Raw genomic sequence first — 21,754 nt, forward strand, 5'->3', positions numbered from 1 at the left:
TTTTGACTAGGAACCAGGCCAATCGATTTCTTTCGGTGTGGTGGTGAAGGAAACAAATATGGGCAATCTTTCGTCTCTAGTAGACCTTTCCGTCGATTTCCGTAAAAAGTTTTTTTTTTTTTACATGTGGGCTTGCGGGAACTTTTGAAGTAATGAGAGCGAAAGAGACTAAGAGAAAGCGATTGTATGACGAGGGAAGTTCTTTTGAAGTTACCGTGCATGGGAATCATTGATGTGTGTGTGTGTGTTTGATGGGGTGTGGGAGACAGACAGTATGTTGTGTAAGTGAAGTGCTTCTGTTAGTGTGTGTGAAGAGACAGAGTAATGTGTGAAAGAAAGAGATAACTGAAATTTTTTACTCGGTGTATGTGTATATGTATGTATATTACTTCAAAAGTTCCCGCAAGCCCATATGTAAAAAAAAAAAAAATTTTTACGGAAATCGACGGAAAGCTCTACTAGAGACGAAAGATCGCCAAAATATGATCTATTGTACCAACACAAAGATATCACAGGTACTGAAATCCTGACGCGGTTGCCCTACGTAGAAATTATAAACGAATTCTTTCCTCAAATCATATCTCGGGGTCTTAAAATGGTGATGTTATTCCATTAATGGTACATCTTTGATCATACGATTGCTGAATAAGGGGTGCTTAGACTAGCAGCAGCAACAACAACAACAACAACCATGGTAGTATGTTGAACAATAAAGTCGACCCTGATGCATTTCAGACAAAGAACTTTTTTCGTTTGTTTCAGTCATGTGACTGTGGCCATGCTGGAGCACCGCCGTTAGTCAGAAGGTAAAATGCTTCTTTTATCTTTTACTCGTTTCAATCATTAGACTGCGGCCATACTGGGGCAGCGACCCGAGGAATTTTTTAGTCGAATTAATCGACCCCGGTACTTCAGCAATTTTTTCAAAGCCTGACATTCTATCGGTGACTTTTGCCGAACCCTTAGTTACGGGGGCGTAAGCACACCAACACCGGACGTCAATACCCCCCCATACACACACTGGACGTCAATACCCACACACACACAAATATATACTACTGGCTTCTTTCAGTTTCCGTCTACCAAATCCACTCACAAGGCTTTGGTCGATCCAAGCGATGTTGGGGGACAAACACAGACACACAAACACATACACACACATACACACACACACATACATATATATATACATATATACGACGGGCTTCTTTCAGTTTCCTTCTACCAAATCCACTCACAAGGTTTTTGTTGGACCGAGGCTATAGTAGAAGACACTTGCCCAAGGTGCCATGCAGTGGGACTCAACCCAGAACCATGTGGTTGGTAAGCAAGCTGCTTACCACACAGCCATGCCTGCTTTATACAGTATTTGATTAAAAAAAATTTTTTTTAAAAAAGGAAAGGAAGGAAAATGGTTGAAACCTCTTTGATCAGTAATACCACTGTTCAGCTAAGGATGACTTGGGGTTAAATAACTTAAGACAAACAATGCTTAAGATCTTTTTTTTTTCTTTGAAGATTGGACTATATTTCTATCTATTTTACCTCAGACTTTCAAGTTCTCTAACTTGCAATCATGCTGGATAGAGGGAAGACCTATTGTGTCTTCTATTGGCGGTGGTAGTGGGTTCTGAATTAGTTTCAATTTCTTACTGAACGGCAGACACACCGTCATAAATTGTTCCTTCGAAAGATTCAATGTCTTTCAACATGTTTACTCGTGCCGAAGCAGACCACCAACTCGTCTCTTCAATTTCTAGTGATTATATTTGATTAGTACCACTAATACATTGGGGATTGATTAAAGCGACTATACCTATCTTTGCTAAAATTGGCCGCGTGCCTAATCAAACGAAATCAATAATTTCTGATAAGAGAATGGTAATCATGGCCGATACAGTATAAACTAGACAGGATACTTGACTATAGTCTTTCTCTATTTTCGTTTTATAAAAGCACAGTTACATCTAAATTTTAGCTAGTTCTGTTAAAATAGAGCACAATGAGTGCTACTTTTGGCGGGGACAGGCATCGACTGGTTTATAGATAGAAAGAAAATACCTTAAAATACGTTTAGCCCAGAATTAAACAAGAGAGGGTTACCAACAGTCAGCAGTAAGAAGTAAATAAACTGTGGTGAAATATTATTAAGTAGCAGCGGTATTGCTACAGAATATTGATTTCTTAAACTGGCACGCGGCCACAAGTCTGTAAAAGGAAAGAGGTATATTCGAATAAATTTGAACTCCGTTCATAGAGGAGTGAAACGAAAAGCTGTAAAACATTTTGTTTAGCTTGTTTCAATCATAAACCAAACAAGGGAACCACTACATGGTCACACGACTAGCTAGCAATAGTAGCCAAATTTTCTTTAAAATAAAGACTTTGATTATAGGGTCTTTTGAACCAAGTCTGACGTGGGACTATAAATTTATTTCTGCCAAATGTTGCTTATGTCTCTGTAAAGTATAATAATATACTACAGTCGTTCTTTTGTCCTTGCTTAGTCAAAGTTCATCTCTAATCGAGGAGGCCTCTCATCAAAGAAAGGATTTACAAGCCCGACCAATACGACATTTGGGAAATGAACGACTACATGACACATTGTCTCTTTTACCTTTTTTTTTTTTTTCTAAAAATGGTAGGGTGTAATTTGAGGAAGATTAGGTTGATGTTTATAACCGATTGAGCAACATTCCAGAGGATCTGTGATGGATTCGTGGTCGTTTCCTTAAAATAAAAAAAATATTTCCCTTATCAAGTGATTTGAATGACATCTTTGGATTGGAGTGTCCTTAACGAAAGTGAAAGTAAATGCGGCAGAAACCGGAAGTGACGACAATGATCTCAAAATTTCATAAAATCATACCCCTCACCACCACCACCACCACCATTATCCCACGTTCACAGACACCTAGTGATATGTTAAGTATTTCAGAAGTAGAAGCTGAGGTACCCCGTTTCAGTTTGTGATTATTTTCATCTTATATAAAACAGATGTATGGTTTTCATATTATATCAAATATATGTACGTTCTGTACATTGGTTATGTCGAATACATTGCTTACAAGGAGTGCTGGGATGTCACTCTCGGTTTCTATCGCAATTACTTTCAATTTTTTTAGGATAGTAAACTGTATGTTAACTAGATTTGATGTTCCCTCAAAATTTCAGTTTTATTTCGGTTGGCTCAGAGGAAAGAGATGTATATTTTACAAATAAGTGCAGGTATGGCGCAGGAGTGATTGTGTGGTAAGTAGGTTGCTTACCAGCCACATGGTTCCGGGTTCAGTCCCACTGCGTGGCACCTTCGGCAAGTGTCTTCTACTATAGCCTCGACCCGACTAAAGCTTTGTGAGTGGATTTGGTTGACGGAAATTGAAAGAAGCCCTTTGTGTGTATGTGTGTGTGTGTATGTGCGTGTGTGTATACGTGTGTGTGTGTGTGTCTGTATTTGTCCCCCATCCTCCACCACTGCTTAACAATTAGTGTTGGTGTATTTGCGTCCACATAACTTGGCGGTTCGGCAGAGGATACTGATAGAATAAATACCAGGCTTAAAAAAAAGTATTGGAGAGTATTCATTTGACTAGATACCCTTCGAGGTGGTGCCCCAGCATAGCCGCAGTCTAATGACTGAAACAAGAAAAAGATAAATGAGTTATTTTCCTTTTCGTGCAGTTCTTAGTCTGATTAATATAAACAAGGTTAATAATAATATAATAATTTTTCAATATTTTGGAATTCGTAACTTTTTTTTAAAGACATTTCCGTCACAAGTGAGTTGCTTTTATTTGATTTCCTGCTGCGCTACGAAGACAAAAAACAAACATTGAGTTTGATCTGAAAGAATTTGGCAGATATTTCTAGAAGGTAGAGCGACTATATAAAAAATTTGTGATAAGAGGAATATATATATGAAAACAAGTGGATGTATTCCACTGAAACTAGGTAAATAGAAACCTTCGAACAGAGACGTCAGTGGCGACACCTGCGGGGTCTGACTGCGCTACATTGACAAGGGGCAATACCCCGAAACGCGTCTGTAGCTGTCGGACTGGCAGTGTGAAGCGGCTGACCTCCCTTGTTCGAAGGTTATAATGGATACAGATCGTGTATCAATAGCTATCTTAAGGCGGTGGCCTCATGGAGCTGACCAGCGGCAGCGATTATTCTTATATCTATAAGAATGCCATATTAATATGGCGATAACAATTAATTTACAGTAAACGCTGCCATAATCTCTTTTATAGAGACTTAGTAATTTTAATATTTCTATTATATATATATAATCATTTAAGTAACCAGAAGATGGATTTGGTATTAGTTTTTATTTCGCACAACGATCGTTTCGACCCATCTTGCTACTGTCCCTTATGGGTGGGACACCGTGTATCATGTTGTGTTGCATCCATTCTGTAGTCTGGGTCTCGTCAGGTACATGCATACATAAAATGGGGTCTCGATAAAGATCTTGAGTTCGGGTGGTCATGTTATTTGCCCGTCGAGTTATATGTATATATATATATATATATATATATATATATATATAATATATATATATACATCATACATATATATATATATATATATATGTATATATATACATCATACATACATACATACATACATACATACATACATATATATATATATATATATAATATATATATATATATTATATATATATATAATATATATATATATACATATATATATATATATTATAAGAAATATTGATTTTCTAAATCTCTCGTAGAGAGTAGAGTCAAAGAAGGAAGGACAGCGTCCATGAACCTTTATCTTTTTCATGACCTCCGAAGCTGGTGAGAGAAAGTTATTCTAAAAACTGAAAGTGCTGGACAGAATGCACGCAACAGAGTGAATTCCAGCTGAAGGAATTATAAGGACAAAATGTGGTATTAAACAAGACTGAGTCTACTATCTAAGAATACGGGACACAAAGAGCAAGAATAAAATACCACAAGGCATCTTGTGGCATTCTTTGGCTAGACTTTCTATATTTTATCGACCACGAAAGGAAGAAAAGTAAAGTTGATCGTGGCAAGATCTGAACTCAGAGCGCATAGAGTTAGGATAAATGCTGCAAGGCATCTCGTCTGATAACTGGACATTCTGACAATCCACCACAATACTAGAATGGTACTTTATTTTATCAGTACTAAATGAATGAAAGGCAAAGCTGATCTCAGCGAGATTTGAACTCATGAAGCAGGGATCCAAAACAAATACCGCAAAGCGTTTTCTTTTATGCTCTAAAAACTGCCTGTTTTATTTACTGTCTATGAATGTTACAATCATCGAGTAATGAAGAAATCTAAAAAACATTGAAATCACTTCCTCTCAGAAGAATATCTACAAAACATACAAGACTGTTTGTTATAGCTTTGTACTTAAATGAACTTATCACATGGAGTTGAAGGAAATGTGTGAACTAGGAGTGAAACCTGCTTTTTATAAGCCAGACAAAAGAGCTATGCGGTTTTTCACAAGGGTGAGATATTTTCAAGCATGGTGGTTAGTAGTATTCATGGTTTGAACCCATGGACTACATTAATTCAATTGTTGTTGGATCCCAAACCAGACCTGATCGAGCAAGCCTATGATCAAAAGTCTTTTCTGCCTCGACAATCCCGTTTTATATTTCCCTGGGTGCAGTGAATTACATTATCTCATCAAACGTGTCCTTCTCTAATAATTCTTGTTTTTCTACAATAATCTCATCCAAATCTAGAATGCTTTATATAGGAATATTAATTAAATCGATTCCAGTACTTGAATGGCATTTTATTTTATCAACCCCTCATCTCGGAAGGAAGGTAAAAAGTTCTCGGCATAGAGAGCAGTAGCTAAATTCTTCGGGCATTTTGTAAAACACTCAGCATCCTGATATTCCACTACTATATATAAACTCTGATTAAATCTGTAATCAAAAGACATTCCAGATACGCCCATCCCATTTTCTTTCTACAGGGTAGTGACTTACATAACTAAACCTATCCTTTTCCAAGATTCTTCTTTTAAAATTCCTTTCTCATTTGTAATACTTTGTAAGATTCTTAAATCAACCTCAGTGCTTAACTAGTGTTTTGGTTTATCGACCCCAGGAGGACGAAAGGCAAAGTTGACCTGGTCGAGATTTGAACTCAGTTCGTAAAGAGTTGTCATTAAATGTTACAAATTAACTACTTTACTCAGCCTGATCGAGCAAATCTATATTTTAAAAAACCATCCAACCATGATCCTCTCATTTTTTTTTGGGGGGGGGGGGTCATTGTGTGCCCTGGTTGCTATCTCTAGCAGCTCAGACAAGCACACTAATCTTCTTCGTTGGCTTGAGTTAGTTCGATAGTTGTTAAGCCTTAAATGAGCAGGGCATAATCAAAGGTGCAGGAGTGGCTGTGTGGTAAATAGCTTGCTAACCTACCACATGGTTCCGGGTTCAGTCCCACTGCGTGGCATCTTGGGCAAGTGTCTTCTGCTATAGCCCCAGGCCGACCAATGCCTTGTGAGTGGATTTGGTAGACGGAAACTGAAAGAAGCCTGTCGTATATATGTATATATATATAAGTGTGTGTGTATATGTTTGTGTGTGTGTGTGTGTGTGTGTTTGTCCCCCTAGCATTGCTTGACAACCGATGCTGGTGTGTTTACGTCCCCGTCACTTAGCGGTTCGGCAAAAGAGAGCGATAGAATAAGTACTGGGCTTACAAAGAATAAGTCCCGGGGTCGATTTGCTCGACTAAAGGCGGTGCTCCAGCAGTAAAGAGTAAGAGTATATATTTAACCGGCCGACACTGTAACGATGATCTGGAAACTTGACTGATGAGAGAAGGCTGCGAACAACCCGTCCTTGTCTTTTCCTGTCCGACTTTTGCTGTTTTTCCTGTCCGTCTTTGTATCGTTTATCTGTCCGGATGTTTTATTGTCGTCTGTTGCGTTCTTGTTCCATTTCTCTCTCTCTCTCATAGATATATATATATATATAATATATAATATATATATATATATAGATATATATAAAACTAATTGTGTCCTTCCTTTTTCAAAACAACAGGGTGTAATCTGAGGGATTTTAGCTACCATTTCCAGCAGCGACGTAGAGAGGCTCCCTAGTGCAATAATGTCAAAGTGGGATGATTTTGAACTCAAAGTACGTAGAGAGAGAGAGAGAGAGAGGAGAGAGAGAGAGACGACGAAATTAAATACATTAATATCATTTAATATAGTGTTCTGTTCTGCTCTGTTGTCCCGGCCACCACCACCACCACCACCACCACCAATACCACCACCACCACCATCACCACCACCATCAACCCCCATTTATTAGAAATCATTATTAAATTGAAGGCTATACGTACTTCAGTACAATCTTGAGATGATTATTTCCTTGTGTGCCATCGAAAACAATCAAAAACCTAAAATATATAAAAGAATCTCTAATCTCTTTTAAACTCCTCTTCCCCTTCTTTCCATTCACCCGCCTTCCTCTAGATTTTTAACCGATACAGAAAAATTTACATATCATCAGAAACAATTTATATATCTCAATGAGCCATGGTGCTGTTACGGTTATGTGTGAAGGAGGCGATTTTGTGCGTTTGTTTGAATCTTTTTGGAGGTTTTTTTTTTACTTTCCTTCTTTACCAAAAACCCCTTCTTGATTTATAATATACTTATTTTGTTTCCATTTTTAACTTCTTTCTCTCTCTCTCTCTTTTTTTTTTTTTTTAAATATAAAAATTCAATTTCATTTTTCATCTTGTCCTGAAAAAGATGAAAAATGCCAGATACTCTGCAGAGAATGATGATTAAGAGTATGGAATACATACACACACACACACACACACCACACTCTCTCACACACACACATATATATATATATATATAATATATATATATATATATATATATATATATATCCGGAGATATATGTTATGTGGAGGGAGGGGGAAAAACAACAACAATAATAATAATAATAATAATAGTAATAATAATAATAATAATAGTAATAATAATAATGATAATAAATATAATGATAAAATTGAACTAATTTCACTGTTTCCTGTTTTGTTTCTTTTTACCTTTGTTATGTTCCGAGGAAAATCGAATGCATATGAAGAAATCTATCTGGATCCAAGCGTGTAAAGTAATTAAACATTCCAAGCACAACTCTCACCATGCATAAATTTTACTGGTAACTTTGATGTTGTATGTTGTAAAGGAAGATGGATAAGGAGGGAGTATTGAGGGAGGAGGAGGAAGAGCAGGGGGGAAAGAGATGAGTGAGAGCGAGGGGAATGGGAAGAGAATCTATAAGAGGTAGAGAGTATACAGGAGGGAGGGAGATAGAGAGGGGGAGAGGGGGGAAAGAGAGGAAGATGAAATGAGAGGGAAAAAATGGGACGGAAAGAGGAAAAAAGAGAGAAGAGAGAGTACTTTGAAAGAGAAATAGTAAAGTGAATGTGTGAGAATGGGAGGAACAATTAAGATAGAGTAAAAGCAATTGAGAAGGTATTGGGGGAGGAAGTGGAAGAATTGAGAGAGAGAGAAATTGAAAGCGAGAGTGAGAGAATAGGAAAAAGGAACTAAGAATAGAGAGAGGGGGAGGAATTATTAAGAAACGACAGAGAGAGAGGGAAGCTGTAACATTAATAAAGAAAATAGAACTAATAAGCTTCTCTAATAACTCTTAACATGGCTGGCTTGATGGGAAGCTAAAGCTTTAATTTTCGTCTTTGTAACTGATTGGGTTTTTTTGGGTTTTTTTTGGTAGGAGACGGTTTTCTCCTCTTTTTTAATATATAAAGGCTTTTATCCCCCGCGAAACTACCGAGTTTGTTACGTTTGAAAATTCTTTCAGTCAACAACATTTCGTAGCAATTGATGTTAACTTCTTTCTTTTTTCAGAGTCCGACAGGGTTGTTTTAAAAAATGTTTAGGATGACGACGACTGCCGACAACTGCCGAAGTCAGGAATGCTGCTGTTGCTGTAGTGATAATGATGGCGATGGTGGCGAAGCTAAAGCACTCCATGATGATGGTGGTGGCGGCGATGATGGTGGGGGGGAGCTAGTAACGATAGATAGTAGTCATGATGGTGGCGACGGTGTAAAAGTCGATGGTGGGGGAAGCGGTAGTAATAATAGAGCGAAGTCATGATAATGGCGACGGTGTATAAGTCGATGGTGAGGGTATAGTGGTAATAGTTACAGCATAAATAGTGGTGGTAGTGATGCTGTGACAGAGCTGGTGGTAGTCATGGTGTTGGTGATAGCGGAGTTGCTGATTCGGTTTATAAAAGTAGTGATGCTGGTGACATTATTGGAGTTCTCCAATATCCTGGCCATGATGTTGTATGCCTCTGTGTCTAGCAGACGATCAACTTTCCTAATGGATTCATTCTCCCACCTTGGGTTTTGCTTTTTTTTTCGTGTTCTTCCTTTTTCCTTTACCTTTCGGATTTGTTTTTATAAAGTTTCTACTCAAAATGCTGTTTGGAAAACCAAATATTTGTAAAGAGATATGTAGGAGAAGGGAAGGTGAGAGGGGGGAGAGAGAAGAAGAGCTATAGGGGGGGAGTAGAGATACAATTATGAAATGATTATGAAGGAAGAGAAATGGAGAAAGAGAAAACGGGGAAAGAGTGAAAGGAATAATGGAATAGGGGGGGAGATAGAAATAGAGAGAGATAGATAGAGTCCAAGTGAGAAAGCTTCTAGAAAGCAAGGAGGAGAAAAGAGATGAGAAGGGGAAAATAAAACGGATAGCTTAAGGGTGAGTGAAAATCAAAGAGAGAAATTTTAGGGAATGCAACTGAAAGAGAGAGAGAGTGTGTGAGAGAGAGAGAGAGAGTAAAAGGATGATAGAAGATTACTAATGGAAGGAGAGAGATTCGCAGAACCAAAGATGATACAAAATGATGAAAAAAGAAAGAAAAAAGATAACTAGGTTGAATCGTTGTTGCTATAAACGGAATGACACAGTAAAAGTACAGAAAAGAAAGGGTTTAAAGAAGGCATATTGTTGCACATATTTTGGTTTTTATGTTTTCGTTTTTACTTGCTTCGGTCATTTGACTACAGCCATACTGGGGCACCCCCTTGGAGAATGTTTTAGTCAAATGAATCGATCCCAATGTTTATTTTCTTTTCTTAGGTTGGTATTTATTCTATCGGTCTCTTTTGCTGAACTGCTAAGTTACATGGTTTTAAACACACCAACGCCAGTTGTCAAGCGATGGTGGGGGACAAACACAGACACAAAGACATATACACACACACACATTTATATATGATGGGCTTCTTTCAGTTTCTTATTTTTTTATTGCCTACAAGGGGCTAAACATAGAGGGGAAAAACAAGGACAGACAAAGGGATTAAGTCGATTACATCAACGCCATTGCATAACTGGTACTTAATTTATCGACCCCAAAAGGATGAAAGGCAAAGTTGATCTCAGCGGAATTTGAACTCAGAACGTAAGGGCAGACGAAATACCTATTTCTTTACCACCCACAAGGGGCTAAACACAGAGGGGACAAACAAGGACAGACAAACGGATTAAGTTGATTATATCGACCCCAGTGCGTAACTGGTACTTAGTTTATCGACCCCGAAAGGATGAAAGGCAAAGTCGACCTCGGCGGAATTTGAACTCAGAACCTAAGGGCAGACGAAATACTGCTAAGCATTTCATCCGGCATGCTAACGTTTCTGCCAGCTCGCTGCCTTTCAGTTTCTGCATACCAAATCCACTCACAAGGCTTTGGTCGGCCCAAGGCTATAGTAAAAAACACTTGCCTAAGAAACTACACAGTGGGACTGAACCGGGAACCATGTGGTTGGGAAGCAAGCTTCTTACCACACAACCATGTGTGTACATATATGTTTATATCCATGTGTAGTTGTCTTTGGGTTAATTATTTGTCCCCCACCACTACTTGACATTTGGTGTGGTTTGGTTTGTTTACGTCTCTCTTAACTTAGCAGTTCAGCAAAATGAGATCAAAAGAGTACCGGACACTCAGAAAAACAAAAAAGAATAAAAATAGATACTTAAATTAATACGCTTGACTAAAACCTCAAGGCTGTACCCCTGCATGGCTGCATTCCAATAACTGGAACAAGGAAAGAATAAGAGATAAAACAGGAAATAGAAGGCTTGCATTCATTCATTCAAAGAACAACTATTTGGAATGGTATAAAAGCTTCATATCTTTACTCTCTTACTCTCATTTACACTTTTACTTGTGTCAGTCATTTGACTGCGGCCATGCTGGAGCACCGCCTTTAGTCGAGCAAATCAACCCCCGGGACTTATTCTTTGTAAGCCTAGTACTTATTCTATTGGTCTCTTTTGCTGAACGGCTAACTTACGGGGACGTAAACACACCAGCATTGGTTGCCAAGTGATGTTGGGTGGACAAACACAGACACACAAACATATACACACAAATACATACACACACACACACACACACATATATATATATATATACACATACATATATAGTTAATCCAAACATGAAAACACAACAACGCGAGGACGTGGAACAAGTATAGTGTTATAGGATGCTCAGAAAGGAAAGAAAGAAGGAGGATTTAACGTTTCGAGCGGAGCTCTTCATCAGAAACATAGAAAAAGGAAAGATCCAAGGAAGGGAAGACGGAGGAAAAGAATAGCCAACAATATACATGCGGTCATATATATATATATATATATATATATATATATATATACATATATACAACAGGCTTCTTTCAGTTTCCGTCAACCATATCCACTCACAAGGCTTTGGTTGGCCTGAGACTATAGTAGAAGACACTTGACCAAGGTTCCATGCAGTGGGACTGAACCTGGAACCATGTGGTTCGTAAGCAAGCTACTTACCACACAGCCACTCCTATGCCTATAATTACTAAAATTTAAAAACACAATATGGACATACTTATTTTCTTGCACTCAGGGTTGGCCAAAAATAACTGAAGTTTTTACATTATATAACCTCCTTGTTTGTAGTTAATATTTTCTTCACACGGAAAATTAATTCCAAATAAATTCCCCATTGACCATAAAGTAGGAAATTTTCTAAACTTTTTACTGAAGTGAGAAAAAGAAAAAAGCAAAAACGAACAAAAATAAAACAGGAAAGCAGGGCTTAGGAATTCAAACTTAAAAAGAAACATTTGTAAATGATGAAGCTTATTTTCGCCTAATTGGATATGTATAAAATAAACTAAAATTATCAAGAAGCTGGTAAGCAAAAAATCCCATCCATGCATCGTCAACAAATACACTCCCTGTGAGTCATAATTTTGTCTCTGGAATGATGGAAGAAAAGTTATTTTCTTCATCTTTATTTTTGCCTGTAATTTTTTTTCGTGCTTTTTGTTTTTGTTTTGCTTTTCATTTTACATATGATTACCAGCTTCATTTCACCAACAACAGCAGCAGCAGCAACAGCAGCAGTAGAAGCAGCACTGTTGTCATCATCTCTTATTATTGTCGTCATCATTATTGTTATCATCATCATCATCATCACTATCATCATCATCATCATCATCATCATCGTCACCATCATTGTCACCATTATCGCCATCACCATCATCATCACTGCCATCATCATCATCACTGCCATCATCATCATCACGTCCATCATTGTCATCATCATCGTTACAGTATTCAGTGCCATCATCATCATCATAATCACTGTCACCGTCTTCAATATCATTACTGTCATTATCATCTTTGTTGTTGTCATCATCATCATCATCGCCACTAGTATTGTCACCATTATTATCTCCATCAACTCTCTTCTCATCAGTGTTGTCATCATTTAAGGTGCAAATTTGCTGAATCACAGCGCATGGAACAAAATGTATTGTGATATTCATTCCAGGTCCCTTCACTCCGTATCCAAATCCCACCAAGGCCATGCACAAGGTAATAACAAGGCATGCGATGGCAAACTGTATATAAGGGCAAAACAGAAACAGATTAATTCTCTCTGCTTCTACGTAGCAGCGCTTGCTGAGCATGTTTCACTGGCTGGGCCCGTCTGCATGTTGTACCTCCAGAGGCAATGTGTCCACACTAATGGAGATACAACACCACTCACACAGCTCGAGATGGTTGCTGAGAGCAACGCACTTCACCTGTTCTGTGAAACTTGTAAATAAACCGGTTGTAAATTGCATTTGTACTTAAAGACTTCTTTCTTCGCCTGCCGGAGCCTGAACTACATCTGAAGAACAAGATATAATGGGAGAAGGCGATATTCTTCCAATATCGTAAACCTTGCATTCCATTATAAGTTCAATTCCCAGTGATGCGTTGTGTCCATAAAGCAACACACTTCATTTCAGGTTGCTCCACTCAGCCGGCAAAATAGGAGTAGTACCTGTATTTCAAAGGGCCAGTCTTGTCCCACTCTGTGTCACGCTGAATCTCCCTGAGAACAACGTTAAGGGTACATGTGCCCGTGGAGAGCACATTGATTTCGTGAGCAGGCTGTTCCATTGATCGGATCTACTGGAACCCTCATTGTAACTGATGGAGTGATAGTATGCTTGTGCTTAAATGTCTTTCAGTATACATGTAAACAGTGGAGGTGCAATGGCCCAGTGGTTAGGGCAGCAGACTCGCGGTCGGAGGATCGCAGTTTCAATTCCCAGACCAGGTGTTGTGTGTGTTTATTGAACAAAAACACCTAAAAGCTCCACAAGGCTCCGGCAGTGAGTGGTGGCGACCCCTGTTGTACTATTTCACCACAACTTTCACTCACTCTTTCTTCCTGTTTCATGAGTAACTCTGCGATATATTTATATATATATATATATATTTTCAATGGCGGCCCATTTTCGCGGGGTTCCACTATTTCCCTTCTCCTCTCTCCCTCTTTTACGTTGTCTGCCATCCCCCCTCTTCCTTTGCTAAGAGCATTTTTAAGCCAGCCCGTCATATTCCCGTGTCAGCGCCGAAGAACGAAATGTTCCCAATATAAGAGAGTCTTTCTAATCTAATGTTGTGGTTGAGCTGTTTATTATTTATTATTATTACTATTATTATTAGTATTAGTATTGTCCCTTTGATCCTCGGTCGAAAATTTGCTTATTATTATTATTATTATTATTATATTATTATTATTACTATTTTCAGCTTCGCCTTGTATTGCATATTATTTCTCCATACAGGGGTTTTTTCAATGGCGGCCCATTTTCGCGGGGTTCCACTATTTCCCTTCTCTCTCGCTCTCTCCCTCTTTTACGTTGTCTGCCATCCCCCCTCTTCCTTTGCTAAGAGCATTTTTAAGCCAGCCCGTCATATTCCCGGTGCACCCGCCCTTGCCCACCCCCACCACCAATACCGGATATCTCTATATTTTTGCTCCATCTATACCGGATGTCGCTTCTCCCACCCACCACATATAGGTGTCTACTCTTCGAACCCCCCTCTTCAATACGCTATTTCACCATGCATTACCCCTCTCTTGATATCCTACGACGTTCTACTTGCCTAGAACCTGTCATCATTTCTCTGAACCACCCCTCCCCACTACTGTGCTCCCCTATATTTCTCTCCCCCCCCACATAAAAAGCACCATCCGAACGTGGCCGATGCCAGACCCCTCTGGCACCTGTGCAGGTGGCACGTAAAAAACACCCACTACACTCGCGGAGTGGTTGGCGTTAGGAAGGGCATCCAGCTGTAGAAACACTGCCAGACTAGACTGGAGCCTGGGGCAGTCCCGAGCTCCCCAGACCCCGGTCGAAACCGTCCAACCTGTGCTAGCGCGGAAAACGGACGTTAAACGATGATGATGATGATGATGATGAGATGATATATATATTATATATATATGTATATATATATTATGTATATATATATATATAATATATATATATATATATATATATATATATATATACATATATATATAATACATACATACATTAAATACACAACACATATATATACATATATACACATAAATACATACATATATATGTGTGTGCGTGCATGTGTGTGTATATATATAATAGAACCGAGAAACAATGACCAGTTAAGCTGAAATACTGAAATACAAAAATTGTAGAAAAAAACATGGAACAATACTAAATTATTTACATCTTCATTTTTTGCTAATTCAGTCCTTCTGATATCAACCCACCTGTTTTAACAGTTAAATCAGCTATATCTGGCCTAAAATATTCTACCAATGTTATGTTCAAACTGGCCAGAAATGGCTTCTCACATCCAGCTTACAATATCATTCTAAAAGTAAACCATCACATCATTGAAATCTTGAAGCTATGAGATAATGCAAGATTACCATAAATCTTTGAGTATAGTCCGCCCTTGAGTATAATACGCAGGGGATTTTTAGGAGGCTGTACCTCTGGAAAACCTAAACCTTGTGTATAATACGCACCCCTTCACTAACTTGAGTCAAGGAGGTCTATATAACGTCCTTGGTTTGTAAAAATGTATACGGTACCGACCTTTATTATTATTGTATATATAACATAATGCAAACGTGTAGCTTTTTTGTGCATTTTGTTTGCAGAAAATAAAGAAATAACAGTAATAATGTTTAATAAATGTTGCTTACTGCAAGTTATGGATGATTCTTTTATGACTTCATTGCTTTCAGGCTTAGCTTAAGGTATTTTCGCACCCGACATCACAAAATGCGTCTGAATAAACATTGCCAGACAGCAAATAGAGACTTGGACATTGCTTAGAAAATATTTTACATTTTTAACCTCGTATATAGTATGCACTAGGGATTTTGACCTTTAAATTTTGGGAAAGAAATGCGGATTATACTCGAGGATTTACGGTAATTCAAAATAATGTGAATAAAGAATCATAACATTTGACAGAACAACTTGAATGTTAAAAGGTTATAGTAATCTAAATTAAATCATGTTCCAACCAAAGGATTAATAATGATTTCAAATTTTGGCAGAGAGCAATTTTGTGGGAGAAGATAAATTGATTACATCAACCCCTGTATTCAACTGGTACTTTTTTTATCAACCCTGTAAGGATGAAAGGCAAAGGTGACATTGGTAGAATTTGAAATCAGAATGTAGAGACAGACAAAATGCCACTAGACTAGTGATTCTGCCAGATCACCATTTTAATCACCGGATTAATAATGATGAAGCTATTTTATTAAATCCTTCATTATTTCCATATTTAATTGAAACAAAGACAGTGTCTTTGGCAATGAGAGTGTCAGGCATATCAACTCCCAATGTCAAAAATGTTCTCACTGCTAATGGAATATTCTGCTTATTACCATTTACTACTTTTCATACTATTCTATGGCTTTTTACACACACACACACACACACTTCTATAGCTGAGGCTACTGGTTGAGTAGCCTCAGCCACTCAAATTTCTACTCAAATCATTTCTCAAATTGCCCTTTACCCTCCTCCTCCTCCTCCACAGATACTCTCTATAGTCTACACCAGGGGGTCTTCAAAGTGGTCAGTATGGACTTCTGGGGGTCAATGGGACTATTCAAGGGGTTGATAAAGGCACATCTACTTAGTTATTATTATTATTTATTTATTTTCTTACACATGCCTGGGGGTTGATGAGGGGGGGGGGTCAAGGATTCCATGAACGGGTTGATGGTCTAAAATGTTTGGAAACCCCTGGTCTACACATATCCATGCATGTGTCTGTGTGTTTATGTATACAAGGGTACATGCTTAGTGGCATTTCGTTTGTCTTTATACTCTGAGTTCAAATTTCACCAAGGTTGACTTTGCCTTTCATCCGTTCAGGGTCAATAGAATAAGTACAAGTTGAGCACTGAGGTCAATGTAATTGACTTACCCCCTCCCCTGAAGCCAATCTTGGCAGAATATGAACTCAGAATGTAAAAATGGACAAAATGCTGCCTAGCATTTTGCCTGGTATGCTAATGATTCTGCCAGCTTGCTGCCTTCTTCAAAGACACAATATTCCCAAGCAAGATCAATGACCTCATTCTACATTATTATTATAACTGTGTCACCCTGATATTGTGGATCAAGAGCAGTGGGGTCTCATAGATAAAATTAATAGTAGTACTGTTTCAGAAAATTTTTAGCCATTGTTTTAATATTGTGTAAAAGGAAACAAACATATAAAAAGAAAATTTATACATAAACTTGATTGGTTCACGTTTTAGCCACTGCCAGGTGGTGTGTTTAATTTGTTCATTGAACACCGCCATGAATTCCCCTCTGTTTTTTAAAAATCCCCTGCTAAAATCACCAAATAAGTGGGGAAAATCTGCCCTATTTTTCAGATCCTGGCAGCAACACTGTAGCTGGATGTAGGATAATAATCTAATTCTACATTTTATCACACACATTCAAGAATATAAACAAGTTTTAAACCACAACACATGTAAAGTCAAAAAGAAACACAACCTTTCCCCAGCACACCAGGGTAGCACTGTGTGAAGCACAGTGCTCTATCTCCCTAGCATACAGCTTCCTATCTTGGACACGTGAGCATGCGCACCACAGCCAAGCACCATGTCACTGGAACTGTGAAGTGCACAATTCTATACAAGGATTTTCGTATCTTTTTCATAAACTATGGGACGGCTACTGACATTAAACTTAAGGATTATATAATGTACAAGTATATAAAAAGAATTAAAGAAAAAAGGACATATTATATTGAATGTTATATGTATATGGCATGGATATATATATCTCCATGCCAACATGGAAGGCAGACATTAAACCATGATGATGATGAAGGTATGTTGGTGCAAACATGAAAAAGAGAACTCAAAATATGAGTACATGTATATTTTTATTAATATTTAGCAGAAGCAACAGAGTGACTCAAGGCCCAAGAGTTCCATGTGTTGGCACTTACACTCACACCACACACACTCACACATACACCCATGTACATACATTAACTCTACATGTTTTCATCAGAAATATGTATTGCATTGTGAGCTTTTGTGCTATGTATGCATGTGTGTGTGTGTGTATGTTTTGTGTTTGTATATGTGTGTGTGATGCTAGCATGGAAAGTGGATGCTAAACAATGATGATGATGATGATATATATAATATATATATATACACACGGCCTCCGTGCTTTGGGGACGTAACAAACACCATCCGATCGTGGCCGTCCGCCAGCCTCATCTGGCACCTGTGTCGGTGGCACATAAAAACACCATCCGAGCGTGGCCGTTCGCCAGCCTCGTCTGGCACCTGTGTCGGTGGCACATAAAAACACCATCCGAGCGTGGCCGTCTGCCAGCCTCGTCTGGCACCTGTGTCGGTGGCACATAAAAACACCATCCGATCGTGGCCGTCCGCCAGCCTCATCTGGCACCTGTGTCGGTGGCACATAAAAACACCATCCGAGCGTGGCCGTCTGCCAGCCTCGTCTGGCACCTGTGTCGGTGGCACATAAAAACACCATCCGAGCGTGGCCGTTCGCCAGCCTCGTCTGGCACCTGTGTCGGTGGCACATAAAATCACCCACTACACTCTCGGAGTGGTTGGCGTTAGGAAGGGCATCCAGCTGTAGAAACACTGCCAGATCTGATTGGCCTGGTGCAGCCTTCGGGCTCCCCAGACCCCAGTTGAACCGTCCAACCCATGCTAGCATGGAAAGCGGACGTTAAATGATGATGATGATGATGATGACACATACATACACACTCACACACACACATATGCATTTGAAAGTATGCATTGTCTAATTAGTGTGTATGTATATTGTTATCTTTCTATCTATATGTATGTGTGTGTTGTGTGTGTGTGTGTGTGCATACATGTGTGTGTGTTTATGTATATAGATATACATGTGTTTATATATATAAACATGCACACCACACATACAAATGAAAATTTGTTGTTTTGGTTAACTAGTGTGTGTTCACTCCCCCCCCCGCCACCACCAATGTATATGTATATATATATATACACGCATACACATACTTACAGTCCTATCCCTTACTTCATTCACCAACCATGACCCACCCAACAGTCAACCATATCACCATTCCACCATACCACCGTACCACCATACCACCATACCACCATACCACATGCCATTTTCTCCATCAATCCATCAATCTACCTGAAGTTTCAACAAAGGAAAACCAAGAAAAACCACAATTCTTCATTACTTTATCTTCTCAACTTACCAATTTTACCATTGTCCTTTTTTCACTTTCTTCATCATTCCACCCAACCCCTCGTCCCCCTTCTATACTTATCTATCTATCTATCTATCTATCTATCTATCTATCTATATCTCTCTATCTCTCTATCTCTCTATCTCTATCTATCTGTCTGTCTTTCTATCTATCTGTCTGTCTGTCTGTCTGTCTATCTATCTATCTATCTATCTATCTATCTATCTCTCTCTCTATCTCTATCTCTATCTATCTGTCTATCTTTCTATCTATCTGTCTGTCTGTCTGTCTGTCTATCTATCTATCTATCTATCTATCTATCTATCTATCTATCTATCTATCTCTATCGATCTATCTATCTATCTATTTATCTATTTATCTATCTATCTATCTATCTATCTATCTATCTATGTATCTATCTATCTGTCTATCTATCTATCTACCTACCTACCTACCTATCTATCTGTCTGTCTGTCTATCTATCTATCTATCTATCTATCTATCTATCTATCTACCTACCTACCTACCTACCTACCTACCTATCTATCTCTATCGATCTATCTATCTATCTATCTATCTATCCATCTATCTATCTATCTACCTACCTACCTACCTACCTACCTACCTATCTATCTCTATCGATCTATCTATCTATCTATCTATCTATCTATCTATCTATCTATCTATCTATCTATCTATCTATCCATCTATCTATCTATCTATCTACCTACCTACCTACCTACCTACCTATCTATCTCTATCGATCTATCTATCTATCTATCTATCTACCTACCTATCTATCTCCGTCTCTCTCTCACCCTATTTCATTCTCCTTCATTCAAAATCTCTACATTTTTCCTTTACACCATTTTCCCAGCTACTTTATTCCTATTAAGCATCTCTTTCTTTCATTCTTGATTTCCTGCTTTCATCTTCCATTATATAATTTCTCTTTTGCAATTTTCATTATTTTCCGGTTTCCATTCTCATTTCGTTTTCTCTCCTCCCACTTTCTAAATATTTTCTTGTTGTTCCTCATATCCAACCACCAATCTTTTAGGTGATGATTTTTTTTTTGTTGTATGTGTGTGTGTATACTTCTTTTTCCATTTTATTTCATAGCTTTTTCTTTGTTTTTTTTAACCATTCCATGTTCTCTTCTTTTACGATTATTACACCAAACCATAACACTATTTAAACAGACACTTTCTCAGAAAACGCTAACTCTGTTTCTTGTGTTATTCCATCTTATTCATTTCTTTTTGTTTTCTATCCAATTTTATTCTGTTTTCTTTCTTTTTTTCTTTTTCTTTTTTGTCTTTTTGCTATGTTTAATTGCAGCTTCTGATAATTCTAAAGGAACAATAATTTCCTGTCTCCAAAGATTAAGTATTTTAGAGGTTGTCTGCTTAATCTATTATATAAGTATTGAAATAAACCTCTTTATTTTTCGTTGCTCAATTGTGAAATGAAACAATTGCAGAAGGAAATATGAAGAGGTTTAGAATTGAAGGGTTTCACCAAAATGCTTAGCTTAAGATGGATTATAAAAGACGCCGTAACAACAACGAAAATAATAACTATATTAAATGAAGTAAGAGAGAAAGAGAAAGAGAGAGAGAGAGAGAGGAAAAGAAAGGAACAAAGAAAGAAACAAAAATAATGTAAGATATTTTTCAGACAATCAATGTTCACTAAGAAAACATGGTGTGTTTTTGTTGTTGGTTTCTTTTTTTTTTTTTTTGGATTTTGTGTTTGTTATTTTTGTTTTTTATTTATTGGTTTCGGCTTCGTTTGTTATTCTTGAGAATTACCCTTTCTTGAGTATATGTAGCATGTGCATGTGTGTGTTTGTGTGTGTGTGTGTGTGTGTGTGTGTGTGTGTGTTTGTATATGTGTTTGTATATGTGTTTGTGTGTGTCTATTTATCTCTCTATCTATCATCTATCATCTATCTATCTATCTATCTATCTATCTATCTATCTATCTGTCTATCTATCTATCTTTCTTCCTATCTATCTATCTATCTATCTATCTATCTATCTATCTATCTATCTATCTATCTATCTATCTATCTATCTATCAGTCTGTCTGTCTTTCTATCTGTATTTATACACACACTTACACACACTCAAGCACACACACATATATACAAAAACATAATTATATGTAATTATTTTCATATGCAATTGCATGTGAGTGTGTGTATATGTATGGGCTTGAATATATATATATACATGCACACTACATACGTACATACATGCACACACACACGCATGCTGAAAAAGCTGCTTATCAATTTGATCGCAGATAATGTTATCAAAACTTTGGGTATTGTTATCTAAATTTTTAGGTAAATCTGTACACCACCATTAATAATCACAAGAGAGATTGAAAGAAAAGTGCCATTTGCAACAGAGACATGGAATGGTGATGATGATGGAATTCTCTTGTAATGGTAACAGTGGTGGTGGTGGTGGTGGTGGTGGTGGTGACGGCGGCAGCGGTAGTGGTGATGGCAGTGGCGGCAATGATAGTGGCGGTAACAGTG

The sequence above is a fragment of the Octopus sinensis genome, linkage group LG15 (assembly GCF_006345805.1).
Source record: "Octopus sinensis linkage group LG15, ASM634580v1, whole genome shotgun sequence".
NCBI lineage: Eukaryota > Metazoa > Mollusca > Cephalopoda > Octopoda > Octopodidae > Octopus > Octopus sinensis.